The following is a 14,311-nucleotide window of genomic DNA, read 5'->3' as shown; positions in this document are numbered from 1 at the left end:
AAAAAGGGACATGTGTGTGTCTGCGCAATTCACAAGCGCCCCCCCCCCCCCCCCGAGAGTGAAACAATTATAAAGAAGACAAATAATAAAGAAGTTGCTTATTTGAAAATGAGTGGCGATGGAGTGATGCGACGGTGGCGTGCCGCCCATGGAGGTGGAGGTGTGGCAGCATGGGGGGGGGGCAGAAGAATGAGAACGGTGGTGGCAGCGTGTGACAGAGACGGCGAAGGAGCAGAAGGAACAGAGCGTTAGCTGCTCCGGCCTGCTTCTTGCAGCCTCGGCCCGAACCCGGGTTCGTTCTGTGTGACTGCAGCTCGTGTTTTGTCGTGTGCGACGCAGATAGCTCAGATCAAACAGCTCCGTCCAGAACCTCTGCTCGGCACCTGCAAAGGCTTCGTTCTCCCGGATTCCACTGTGATTACCCAGCAGCTCGCCGGTCCGCCATGACATCAGCCCGCAATTTACATCCAAATTAGAATCAAATGAATAAAGTGCAGCTCTCTGCTCACTCTCCGGGCCGTCCCTCTGTGATCCTCTCCCTCCAGAGCTCCATTTTTTATTTTTTTCTCTTCACTATGTCGAAGCAAAATAAGCGTAAATACGACATGACTTCAGCTGAAAAAAGGCTGATCTCTCTTTCAAATCCGCTCTGTGAAGGCGGGGAGTGACGGTGGGTTGGAAGGAGTTCCAGGGGGACGGGGGAACTTTTATCTGACACAAAATAGATCATGTGAGTCCAATAAAGTCAATAAGTGAGCTGATGAAACAAAAACATAATTACATTGTAGATAAAACTGAGTCACACTGACAGAGGGAAAATAAGTTTCAGTAAGTCAAGGACAATCTTATCCCTTTTGCGGTAAAATATTCACCCATTCACCACGGTCCAACTGCCTGGTACCAGCGCTGTTCGGCGCCACCTGGGTTGGATGGCGTCTCCTCAGGTAGACGTGATGGTGTTTAAGACAGGAACATCTGCACCTCCTCAATGCTGCAGCATAAAGTTATGGTCCCTGTTTGAGTGTGGCGGCCATTGATTCTGCTCTAAAGCATGCGCCAGCTGTGACAGGCATTGACCAATCAGAGATCTGCAATGCATCACATGACCTGTTTGTACCTGCTCAGTACTGAAAAAGTAGTTCCAAGTACTTTTGAGTCACACTGCCCGTGTACTAAAGTAAATCCACGATCAAACCTGATAATGCTCGCCCAACCGTTTTGAGTAATTGATAGATAGATAGATAGATCTCCAAACATGGAGGTGTCACTCAACCTCCTTCACCTCCAGACCGGCTACAACAACCCCCCCCCCCCCCCCCCCGCGTTAGCTGTCCATCACTGTGATTGGCAGACACGTGTCAGAGTGAGGGAATGTCCAGGAAGATGAAAAGAGAGCAAAAGCCACAGCAGAAATTTCAACATTTGATCAGGAGCCCTGAAGACGGGTTGGTGGTCTCACCGTTTAGGTTCTAATCGTGTTAGGCCAGAGGGGCATGTCATTTAGAAAGCCTGCCTCCGACGCCGCCGCTCTGGTTTCCACCCCGCCAAAACAAATTATTAGAATATTCCATTATTTCTCCATTATGCATATGTGCTGGCGTGTGATTGGCTGTTACGGGTCAAGGATATAATGCATTGGTTTAACCCATCACAGGCCAATATGTCTGGTCCCGGAGACAGCTGGGGTTGGGCTTTTGGAGGGGGGGCGGTGAGGGCCACAAATTGGTGACCATTAGAGCTTCAACACTGTTACGATTCTCCAAGTGTAAAACGCACGAATCCGAGCTTTTCCACATCATAATAGATATAAAGAGAATTGTGCTGCATTAGTAAATATAATAATCCATATTTCTGCGCTGAACAGTTCGCGGATCGTTTTGATGACCGTCTTGGTTTTATATTTCACAGCCTCAAACGGATTTTCTTTCGTTGCAGGGTCATAATCACGGTCAGTTCACAACCCACCGGGACTATTGATGCACTTTAACATCAGCATAGCGTCTCCCATTTGGTGCAGTGGATTCCATTAGCCAATTCACCTTACTGTATCGCTGGTAAGTGTGTTCTTATTGTGTGTTCTTATTGTGGATGGCTGCCAAGGCGATCAAAGCAGCCGGCAGCGGCCACAGAATGAAACAGTTGGAAGAAGATGGTGAATTCTGATCTTATATGGTTAAACATAAATTGTTTTAAGAGTCAGGCAGATTAAGGCAGAACCAGCGACAGCTGAAGTGGACCGACGGCTCCCTCCACGCCGGTCGCTCCGTGAGCAGCCCTGTCATTTAGTCCTAATGGCTTTACTACAACCGGACCCCCTGTCTATCCAACAACAGGCCCCTCAGCGCTGCAGCCCGATGTGGCAAAATGTCACCTCTGAAAATTGGCCATCAAGCAGAGGGCAATTTCCCCCAAAGCTAAATTGCAAAATAAGTAGCAACAGTGTAATAGGGAGCAATCTGGGATAATCTGATGAGATCATTTGGAAAACGTTGGACTTGGGGATGAGAGGATGGGAGGAGCTGTGTGTGTGTGTGTGTGTGTGTGGACATTCATTGTATAAGCAGCTGGTGTGTGTGTCAATGTGCATGCACGCATGCAGAGGTGTGTGTGTGGGCATCATTACATTGTGACCGAGGAACCACGCAGATGCATGCAGTTGGAGGGTCACGTGACCATGGACATATAGCGGTGTGTGTCACTATGCGACTCTGTGTGTGTGTGTGTGTGTGTGTGTGTGTGTGCAGGGAGGGGACGTGGGTGAATACCATCGTCAGCGGGCCCCAGATGCCAGCTGGCAGGGGCACAAAGGGAAGAGACGGGGGAAGGGGGGAAGGGGTGGAACAATTGCTGTTATTCATCGCCGCGCCAACAGACAAGGTCTCCGCCATTAATTAAGCAGCACAGTGGGCCGGATTAATGCAGATTGGTGTGGATTTAGACACACACGCAAACAGAAGGACATGACTGTTGATCTCCCTCTGATAGTAAACACATAGTCTCACTATAAGAGCAGCAAACACACACCCTCCATGTTTGTAGTTCTAACCTTAACCCAGCCATCAACCGACGGAGGAACCGCTTAATGAAGTTATAGAAGCTATAGTAAAAAACAAAAAACAAAACAAAGCTCTTTGTCTTAATAGTCGAGTTTCTTCACTAATAGTCTCATAACCAACTTTTGCAGGGAACTACAATACTTGTCATTAAGTACGATCAGAATGGGGTCAGCCCTGGAAGCCACTGGCCCCGTTTGGTAATTAACCCTTTACCGTAATAACTCATTAATGGAGACAAAAGGCTGCCGATAACAAGCCTCAGTTTTTAGCCTGGATGCACAATCAACTCGGGTATTTATGGACCGTGTTGTGGGCCGCTCAAGCCGCTAAATAATGCAGCGGTGTAATGTCTGCACAAAAGAACAGACGGTACATAAATAAACTGTTATTTAAGTCAGTACCGGACCAGAAACCCTAAGTCCTGCTTTCTGAGATGGTCATTCATTTAAACATTCTGGATATATTTTACACGATATCCTGAGAGAAAAGCTGCGAATGGCAGCACCTGCGAGGGCTTCCTTGATCACCCTGATCTCAGGTTTCTAGGGTGGTTCGCTCATTCTCTTCCAGTGGATGGGGAGAGCGAGCGCATTCGGATTAAAACGCGTTCTCTTTGACCTACACTCGACCCCGGAGGCCTCATTTCCCTCGATAACAAGACAAAGAGGATGCATGTGTCGATGGCGGCAGACGGCGCTGGAACTCTGGCCAAATGTGTCAAATGAGTTTTCACGTGTGGGCCTCATTCCTCTCCAACACGCCGCGATCCTTCTGTTCCCGTCTCCCCGCCGGTCTTTACACCACAGCTCGGTTCCGTCCCTCGCTCTTCCCACATGGTCGCTCCATTCTTCCTGCAACCCCCGTCGATGAAAATCACAGGAGCTAAATTTGGACTGGCGTTGAATCAAATTTGAACACACATTCTGTTGGTTAAAGCAGCAACTAGCCTGATGCACACAGCGCTTTATGGGTGGCAGGTCAAACAGAGCCTGATCTGTTAATTCATGACCTTCAATGTGACCTCCTGTGTGGGGGACGTGGATCTGTAATCCCGTCAGCGCCAGAAGCTTCCGGGGTCGCCGCTTCTGCCAGTGTGTATCGCCCACGGTGTCTGTTAGAGTTCGTGTCTGTGTGTTTGTGAAGGCAAAAGTAAAAAAGCCAAGACTGCATGAATGAAAGTAAACACAAGTGGGAATATCCAGGAGTGTGTTGATGTGTATGACCCAAGGACATTCCTCCTGCGTGTCCTCCTGAGTTCCCCACTCCACCGGGCAGCCGTGTTATAAAGCATGCGCTTACAGCCTTTATATGATACCATATAAAACCTCTCAGTAATGTGCTCTGTGCTTAAAGCAAAAATCCCTGAGCAAGGTTATAGTGCTAACATGTACTATATGCTTTATTAATGCATGAGGCACCCTCCTCGTATCCGGGGAATTCTGATTCTTTTCCTGCGATAAAAGTTGCATGGCTTTACCCACTCCGAAGAGAGTAAATGATTTAACACCCGGGCTTACAGTATGGTAAGTAAGCAAGTAATGTTAATTCAGCCTTTTTCTTGGTATCAAGTCAGGGGCATTTTTACGTTTTGCCCTCATGTTCTCTTTTTAGTATGTGGAAGGCTACGTGCTCTGTCCACGCCAAATTAAATAAAAAAGATAGATAAAGAGTTTTTCTGTGAGCTCGCAGAAGTTAGGAGACTATAGCTTTTCTTGAATAAATACCTTCAAAGAACATTTTACTGTCTGTTCTTCACTGAAATCGATGTTCAGAAAACGGCGACCGACCCATCCGGGCGTTCGCTATCGAAAATGAGCCTGGATGGGGCTAATCTAGTGCATTTACATACATGTCCATTAGCTGTGCTGATGTGTATATGAACCAACCCCCCCCCCCTTGACCGGGGCCACATGTGCTACTTAAGCCACCGACGCATGAGCAAAAAAAAAAAAAAATCAAATCAACATTAAAATAGTTTTATGTGTACGTAATATTGGCTGAAGTCCATTATTTTCCTCTCTATTTGCCTGAATAATTCAGGGGAGATAGCTGAATTATGGATAAAGTGTACAGTTTGAAGAACGGGTTCATGTGCAGCCCGGGGCGAGAGCCTGGCTTTAATGATGTCTGGAGACGGCGGCCGGGTGGAGGGAGAAGTCGTTAGCTTCACAGTCATTTTCTCAAGGATTAAAAACATGCTGTTAAAGCAGCGGGGCGGAGCCGCGAATTAAAGCCAACCAGAAGGACTGAAAATATACAATTCTGAGAGATTTGGGGGATTTCCTGACTCATACTTTCCTGAGCAGAAGCACAGCACGACCGTTTCATATATGTGACACCACAACAGTTAGAAGTTTGAGTTTAAAATGAGTTTCCTGTGTTGTTTATCCGTATATCCCCCTTTTCTTTTTTTTTTAAAGGATGGTAGGGGGGGGGGAGCATCTGTGTTTCTCGGAGAAAAGCCTTAAAATCATTACACAACCCTTTAAAACTAGAAAACGAACATTTAAAAACATATAATGAATAATTAAATGCAGGAACTTGCATTAAAAAATGAATCGTAAATGAACGGCAGTACGGAACATGTTGTACGTTCACGCAGCGTCAGTCACAGGTCCTAGTTTTTCCTCAGATCCCTTCCACCCTTTTTAAAAGTCTGGAATCTCAAACAGCGAGAATTTATACTATTAGCCAGTAGCAATGACATCCAAAAACACGCTTACCCACTCCCACACATAAACACCCGTCAACAGCCAGCAGGGAGTCTTCCTGTTCCAACCGACTCCAACAGGGAAGCCAAGCACACACTACTCTCCTAATTATCCACCTTCCTCTAATTATCCAATCACAAAGCCATTAGCAGTCTCACACCATATTAACATCGTCCCGCCTTCATGCCAATTTGTGCGGTGCCAAGATGCGACTGGAAATTTCTTTTTTTTTTTCCCAGGATGTAGCCTTACCGAGCGCAGTAACATGTCGCATGAGACGGCGGGGGGTTTCGTCGCCCTTAGACAAAAAATAGATTTCCAAAGGGGATTTAACAGATTTCACAATAAAAGCGGTTTTAATTTTCATGCTTTTAAAGGCTATACAAATTGTGCCGTGTTGCACAGGAAGTCCGTTTTCCCACTGGAACGTCTGCTGGAAACGTAGAAGTAACTAGAAGCATATTTAAGGCTCGTTGAAAGCATGTCTGTGCCTGTACCTGCGCTTTATTTTTATTTTATTTGTATGTTACCCAATTCTCCGCAGGCTCGCTGCAAGTGCAGAGGAATAAAACGCAATCATTTACGATGTCATTTCTTAACTCAGGCAATTCAGGCTTCCCAAGACTTCCACGAGACGAAGTTCTACAATCGGATAGAAAGCAGCTTTTAAACATACTGTAGGGAAAAAATTACTATACTTTATGTACCGTGTTGCTTTATTTGTATTATTCCTTAGTCAGTGTATTTCGTTGTGTTTGCAAAGCAACATAGCCGAACCAAATCTGAGAATCTTGAGATTTATCCCAGATTTTAATCACCATTGCTTTCCCAACTGATTGACAGCAGCGAGTCTTATTATACATTTACCCCGACAGACAACATAAGATGCAAAATAAAACTTAGGAGAAGGCAAATCCTGCCAAATCTATTATTGATACGTGCTCATTCCCAGTGGCATGTTGTGCAACAGAGGATCCAGATTGTTCCCTCCTTTATTCATACCCGTCAGAGGCATGGTGGGTTATCGGAGGGAATGGGGCGGACGAGGAAGACACAGAGCACAGATGTTGGCGCAGCTGCAGCGCCAAGGAGATGCTTGGGTTAACGGCTAACGCTAGACGTGCACAGACCGCGTTAGCGGGATGCTGCAGCGCTAGGTCATGCATCTGATGGATTTAGAGGTCAACGTGGAGGTCAAGCATGCCAGAGAAGATGAGAGAACTATAAATAAAATGTGCAACAGGAAAAGTAAAAGAGCACAGGAGGTTATCGAAACAAGTTCTGTAAATATGATTTTATCCTTTATTCTAGTGCCTTCGTCATTCATCTAAATCCCAAAGTACGGCTGCTGTTTATTCTTTAAATATCGTCTGGTGACTGCTGTGGAATCCTTTTAAAAGTAGAGTCAAAGTTCAACACTCCATGATCTCCATTGTTACCGACTCACAAAATGGCAATAATGGAAATTCAGGAGTTGTATTGTGTTACATCATTCAGTTCCTCTATTCTTCTACTAATCCCTCTTGCTTTTTGTTTTTGTTTCGTTTTAATCCCATGTCCGGGGATGCCTGGACACGTCCAGCTGATGCTCTCCGGCATTAGGTCCTGCAAAACGAAGATTTATTACACTCCAAGAAGCTCTGGCAGAAAGTTGAGCCAAGGCCGGCATTGAAAGTGAGTCTGTCAACATTGGCACAGACACAAACGGCCCATAGAAAAGCAGCATCGGCACACAAAAATGTGAGGACAAATCCATTCATTCTGTCTCCAAACAGAGGCTTCCTCTCAGTCCGTTCCTCTGTTAGCCTGAGAAAACGTCCTCATTATCCGACGACACAAGCAAGGTGACGGGGAATAATGGTGCTTTGTCAAAACCCACCCTCGCCCAAGGTATGGACTGACAATGGAGGACGTCTGCGTCTCATCTTTATAAAGCCACACAGCTGTTCTCCGCTGCTGCGCAGAGTCAACTCTCTGCCGTGCAGCGCTACAAACCAATAATCGCTGCCTTTGTTTCTGCTTGCCATCATTTATATTTTTTGTCTTCTTCTTGACAGTTACTTTTTTTAATTTGTTTTCCAACTAAGATGCATAGCGTTTGTCTCTTTTATGAACAATGATGCTCACTCATGTTCCATTTTTTTAAATTTTCTACTCGTGTAGCCTCCACACATCCCGATGAAACGACATTTTTACAACTGGATTGCTCTGCTAGCGTTACCGAGTTTTAAAAGTCATGGATGCACCATGTGAAAAGTTCTCCACGGAGCACCCATGTATGTTAACTTATACCCCAGCGGCATCGCAGGAGTCATCTCAAACGGCTGTGTGTTTCCCGGCGCTGTGCACGCCCTGCTGTCTGCAGCAATAAATGACAAATCAGAACTGAAAATGTAATCCATTTCATCTTCTAGCATAAATGCCAACGTTAAGCTTTAAAAGAGATGAAGTAGAAGACACCAAGTGCTTCAAAACCAACCTCAAAACCGTGTTCTGGTTCTGCAGGAACTCACGCAGAAAGAAAGCAGGAGGAGGCCCGTAACAAAGCCACAAACAACAGACACAAAGACAATCCACAGACATTAAAGGAAAATGCTTCCATGCGTTGAACGAATGCTGGAATACTTGCTGTGTTGCTGAAGCAGCATTGTGCGGTGCAATATTTCCTCACACTGTGATTTTATTGCATCTTTAGTTATTTGAATTAAAAAAATATTGAACAGTCGGCATCAAAATTACCGACTGCGACGAGTTCATCAGAAGACGAGAGCAGCAGTTTTCAGGAAGGTGCCCTGTAAATTGCTGCTATGCTAACTCATCCCATCCTTTGACCAAGTTTCCTGCAATCCAGAGACAGAGGTGACCTTCTTGTTGCCGGTAGCAACACACACCTGAATGCAGGAGTTCTGGTTTAGAGAAGAGCTGAAATGACCTCAGCCGGCACTCGTCATCCCTCCCTGCATCCTCCACTTCTCTCTCTCTCTCTCTCTCTCTCCTCTTTTTGGAGCGGCGTCGTCCCCTGTCATCTTCAGGTCATAATGTAACATGACACCAGCGGTTGCAAAAAGGCCGGCCGGCCAACCCGAGCGTTTAAGACCAATGAATATCATTTGCTCCTGGTAAGTTCCCTGGCGCTCTCAGACACTACCGCCGCCAGACTGAATCAGTGTTCACGCCTGCCACGGCTCAGATCTGACAGAACACACACACACACACACACACATATTTATATATATATAGATATGTGGGGTGTACAGACGCACATAGTGTGTCGCAGCCTATATTGCGCACAACAAACAGGCCAGAAGCCAGGCACGCTGCATCAACACACACCATTTCACACACACACACACAAACACAAACACACAAACACAGGATGTTGTCAGCCTCCAGGGACCACTTTGTTGTTTCTGATGCTTCTGTCATCCCCAATAAGTTTCACGCTGCTCTTGCAAATCCGGAGATTTCTCACATCTCGCACTTCTGCCTCTTTTTTTCTGGCTTTCAAGGGGTTATCACCATGCAAACCACATTAGGGCCCTTTACAGGTGAAAGCAGCCTTGGTGAGATCCCCGCCCTCATTAGGGGGATTAAAGGCAGGGCTGCCCTTCTCCCGTGTGAGACACAGCCACAGTAACCCCCTCGCCTCTCACCTCAGCGACGGTTACCAGGCTTAGGCTGCTGTTTAAATTCCCTGCCTGCCTCTGAAAATGTCCTCCCTGGGGCTTTGATCAGCCGTCCCTGATGGATGCACCCGTCCACCTCCCCACGAACCCCTAACTCCAATCACCCCACCACTGGGGGGTAAGAAGGCTGAAGGGGGTCGCTGCATGGTAACGCTGCTGGAGATAAGAGAGCTGGGGCGTGGAATAAGGGAGGGAGGTTTTACAAAGATCAACCGGGGCTGGGTAAAGGGGCGGATGAACGGGTGGGCTAATGAGCCTCGCTAACACCCCCCCCCCCCCCCCCCCCACACACACATACACACACCTAAGTAGCCTAATTACCTGCCTCTATCTGGTGCAATGAAGGCACCTGCAACGACAAGTCAAAGCACGGGGTTGGGACGTGCTAACAACCTTGTTAAGGAATACCTCATTTTAATGAGAGCTAATCACGCTGCGTCTTTAGCTTCACTTTAATAGGGCGGCATGTGATCTTGAAAGATCACTAGCAACGCGTCGACCGGGCAGGCAAATCGTTTCATCTTGAAAGTAGCACTGTCGTGTCAACCTCACCACACCAAAAGTATATTGCATGCATTCGTGCGCAGCATTTTAGATGTAGTCACGCAGTGTGAGGCTAATTTGTATTAGCAATGTGTGCATGAATGCAGATCTGAGCCACAGGTAGGGCTTTAGTGTCACATTCCCCTAAATATGTAAGCGAGATTTAATCCAGGTCTGAATATTCGGGCTCTTAAACTGTGTCATTTAATTTCAACTAATCCGAGTTCTTTCAGGGCGAATCGTACAAACTCAGGGTTGTGTTGCAGTAAAATGTAACGTATGCATGCAGACAATCTGTTCCCAGACATCGACATCAAAGCAGATCATAGATAGAGGAGCTCTCAAACGGCTATCTCATCTAATTATCTTTTTTTTTTAAAGATAAAATAATGCTCTGATAAAAATGGAAGTGCATGACAAGAGCAAGGAAAATGCTCATTTCACTATAAGAAAGAAAAGCAGAACCGCCTGAGGCCCGAAGCCGAAACCAAACAGAAAGTTCTTCTAGGAAGTGATTGTGGGAAATTGAGATAAGGAGCCATTTGGGAAAGATGTTCCTACCGGAATATTTCCCTTCTCTTATTTGAAAATGGCAGGTGAGCCCATTTGGACTGAATTATATTGGACAGAAAAGTCTGAAATCTGCTCATAAAGCTCTGACGTGAGAATCATCAGCCTCACCTCATCGTGCGTTCACTCTCTGCTATAACGCCTCATGAATAATGATGCAGGGCGGTAATCTAACACTAACTACATAAATTATGATGATGAGAGAGATTATCGTCACACTAAACGCTTCATCTCAAGAAAAGGCTCTATTTGTTGCACATATTTCACACATCTGGGAAACGCCTGGGAAACGCTTTAAAGGAATCGCCCTTTGTCATTTTTGGATTTAGATTTTAAATATCGGGCTAAAATCACTGTGAAAAGAAAAGCTGCGTTTTACACTTTGATTTTTTGGAAGGATTAAAACAACCGGATGTGAAATGATCATCAGAGAGAGAGAGAGAGAGAGAGAGAGAGAGAGAGAGCATCAGAGGTGGATTATTTACATAAGTCTCCAAGCCTTATCCAAAGCGAAGCTAACTGACTGCTAGCCGTAGCCTCATATAAAACAAATTGGAGTGAGAAAATAACATGTGCATTCCACAAAGTGCTGAAGTGCTCCTTTAAGAGTAATCAGGGACAGGTGGTATCATCAGGCATTTCCTGGTTCAGGTGCCTTCACATACAAGTTGAGTTCACAACCGTAGGAAATGTTAGTTTTCACTGCTTTCATCCGGTTGTGTGCAGCTATAGCGCCCTAGAGAAAATCAAAGAGTCCAGAAGGAAGTCTGCTAACATGATGAAATGTAAATCAGCAGGGCAGTAAAACAATAAAACATGTGGATTACAACCTGGGCTCTCTCAGGATGTTGTTGCCACATCCCAACTGTCCGAGTCGAGACGATCTCGGATCTGGCTCGAGAGAGAGAGAGAGAGAGAGAGACTCTCTCCTGTAAATGGGCACCTGCACTTAGTGTGGCTATCAACTCTCTGCATTTGATGCTAAGTGCTCATTAAGGTCCTTGAGGTCAATTCATTTTCAAATGCCAACCATCTGCATTCAAACACAGAAATTACACCCACAGATCATAACAGCGAGACAGATGAGTAAACTTAACGCATCTCATCCCTCCAGCTTCGACGATGATGGCTCACTAAACAGCCCTAAACAAACTCTCTCCAAGCCCTGATGAATAAGTGAAGGGCTAAAAGCTACATCGATACCATTCTAACGCATTAATGTGGCAAATAAATAAATAAGTGGTGATGTGCAGGAGGGAGGGGGGGGGGGGGGGGTGCGTTCTTTTGTACATTGAGTCTATCTTACCGGAGCACGTAAAAATATCTTGACAGAAGCTAATTGTGCTTGTTGCTAAATAATGGATCAGAGTGGAGCGGCCTTCCTGGAACTGGGGCGACTGTTCCCCGCTCTTGCCTGCAGGTAAAAAATCTGCCCCTCCCCTTAACTCCCTTCCTCACCCCAACCGTCTTCCCTTCCTCCCTACTGCCATTCATCTTCAGCTTCCTGCGTCTTTGTCTTTGTCTTCCATTTACTTTGAGTTGAAAATTTTCGATGGAAGACGGGATCAAACTTTCTCAGCACTTGGATTGAAATGTAAAATCTACTGCAGTTGCAAATAACTAGAAAAGCACTCGGAGAGCACAAACCTCCGCCGAGCAGCTCTTTCCCCTCCTATTTGGATTTACACCGTAAAAATGTATTTAAAAAAAACAATTAATACAAATGTGACCCCAACACTTCTAGATGTTTATTTTCTTAATATTAAAGGAAGGAAAAACTATACAGCAGAAAGAAGCAGCAATAATATCTAAATCTGCTCATATAGTAAATAATAGGGGGGGGGGGGGGGGGCAGAATTATTGTGTGTTCATTTGATGAAACCCAAATGCAAGGCCATTATTTGCTATACGCACCATTCAAGTTACTCTTTCTTCACAGTGGTGGCACTGGAGTAATGAAGAACGGGGTCAGATCCTTGTGTTTAAATGAACAGCCAGAATTAAAAGTTGAAGTTCACCCAAAACCCTGAGATGAAAAGAAAAAGAGCAAAATTAATCCTCTTACCCCGCATGAGCCACAAGTGAGAATAAGGCTTTGTTGGTAAATACCCGTGTCAAGTTTGTTGCTTCACATCTAATACGGCATCAAAGTTGTCATCCGTGCGGCTGGGAAAGTTGAAAGCGTGAGGCTGCATCTTTGCATAAACGTCTCCGAGGCCATCGTCTCATCAGGGGAACATGTGCAGCTGATGGAAGACTGCTTGCACTTATTCCCCTCCACGACTAAAGGCTTGTTAAAAAATGCTCGTACAGTCGATGTGACAGAAGGAAAATACAGATGCTTTCACATCCCTATAGAGTTTTTTTGGAAGGATATTCAATTTAGATTTTGCACTGAAGCGCCGTCCGCCCAAAATAACTCCCGTCTTTCTGTGCTTATTAAAAGCTGATATTGGCAGATTTGTGTTGTTTAAATTCAAAAATACTTTCACAATTTGATCAAATAATCACAATGAAAATATTTCCCTGCATAGATTTTCACTAAGCACCACCGTTAAATAAGGTTTGGATGAAATACTAAAAGGTTTTTTTTTTTTTATTACAGCATCCGCCTCTTATTTATTTGTACATGCTGACGTCTTCTACATGTCGCCTCGCTTGATCGCACCCCAAATTGAAGTAATTATTATATATAAATTAGGCCATCTCTCAAATTAGGTGTGTTTAATGTTTGCTAATCCTCCCTCTGTTGTACGGTAAAACAACTTCTGAGAGAAAAGAGACTAAATTAGTCTGCCTTCATATTTGTTTTTCATTTACTTAACTAGTTACATATTTCTATTTCTATTCTATATTTAATAAATAATTGAATTTCACGTTAAAACACTGGGGAAATAGGTTTTCTGAAGTGGAACAGAACAAACAACTTATGGTGTGAGAATGGAGCCTCGTGTTAATATAATATCGTGTTTTGCTTTTGTCTCAAATGACAATGAAAGGAAATATATTTCCAACAGGGAAGCTTTCAGCCTTTAACACGCTTGTGTCTTCTCCTTTGCTAAGCTCTCACGCTGCTCCGTTTCACTCCAGCCGGCGCTGGTCAGCTGTCCATTTACTTGTCCATACGGCCTGATGGGAGACGAGACCACTCTTATCAATATTTCATATAATCGCATGATGTTGCGTTTGGTCAATCTGCCTTTTATGCTCTCGTGCTATCTTAAGCTGAAGCCATCAGTACTTAGGGCCACAGAGGAAATCAATGGGCAGGATAGCATCAGTGGCCTGCTGGTTACTGTAAGTTCAGCAGGACTATGTTAGCGTTTCCCGTAATGTTGACATCACAATGTTGTTATGACCCACTGAGATTTTTAGATACAGCAATATGTCTTTAATGGTTCCCACGACGCCGTCGAGCCTCTTGATGCTAAAGAGAAAAGTTCTGTCCGGTGTCTTTTGTTTGAATCGATGAAACATCAGCGTTACTTTTTTGTCTTATAAAGCCATTCATTTTCTTCCGCTTTACAGGCCGCGGGTGTTGCAGGAGCCTGTCCCAGCCGGACGAGAGGCGGGGTACACCCCGAATGTATCGCCAACACATTGCGGGGAGCCACAGAGATGACAAACAACCACATACAAGCACACACTACGGACAATTTACAGTAATCAATTCACCTAAAAGTGTTTTTGGAGGTGGGAGGAAACCGGAGAAAACCCACGGGGGCACAGGGAGAACATACAGCAC

The sequence above is a fragment of the Brachionichthys hirsutus genome, chromosome 7 (genome assembly GCF_040956055.1).
Source record: "Brachionichthys hirsutus isolate HB-005 chromosome 7, CSIRO-AGI_Bhir_v1, whole genome shotgun sequence".
NCBI lineage: Eukaryota > Metazoa > Chordata > Actinopteri > Lophiiformes > Brachionichthyidae > Brachionichthys > Brachionichthys hirsutus.
The sequence above is the reverse complement of the archived record's forward strand: the minus strand, read 5'-3'. Positions refer to the sequence as shown.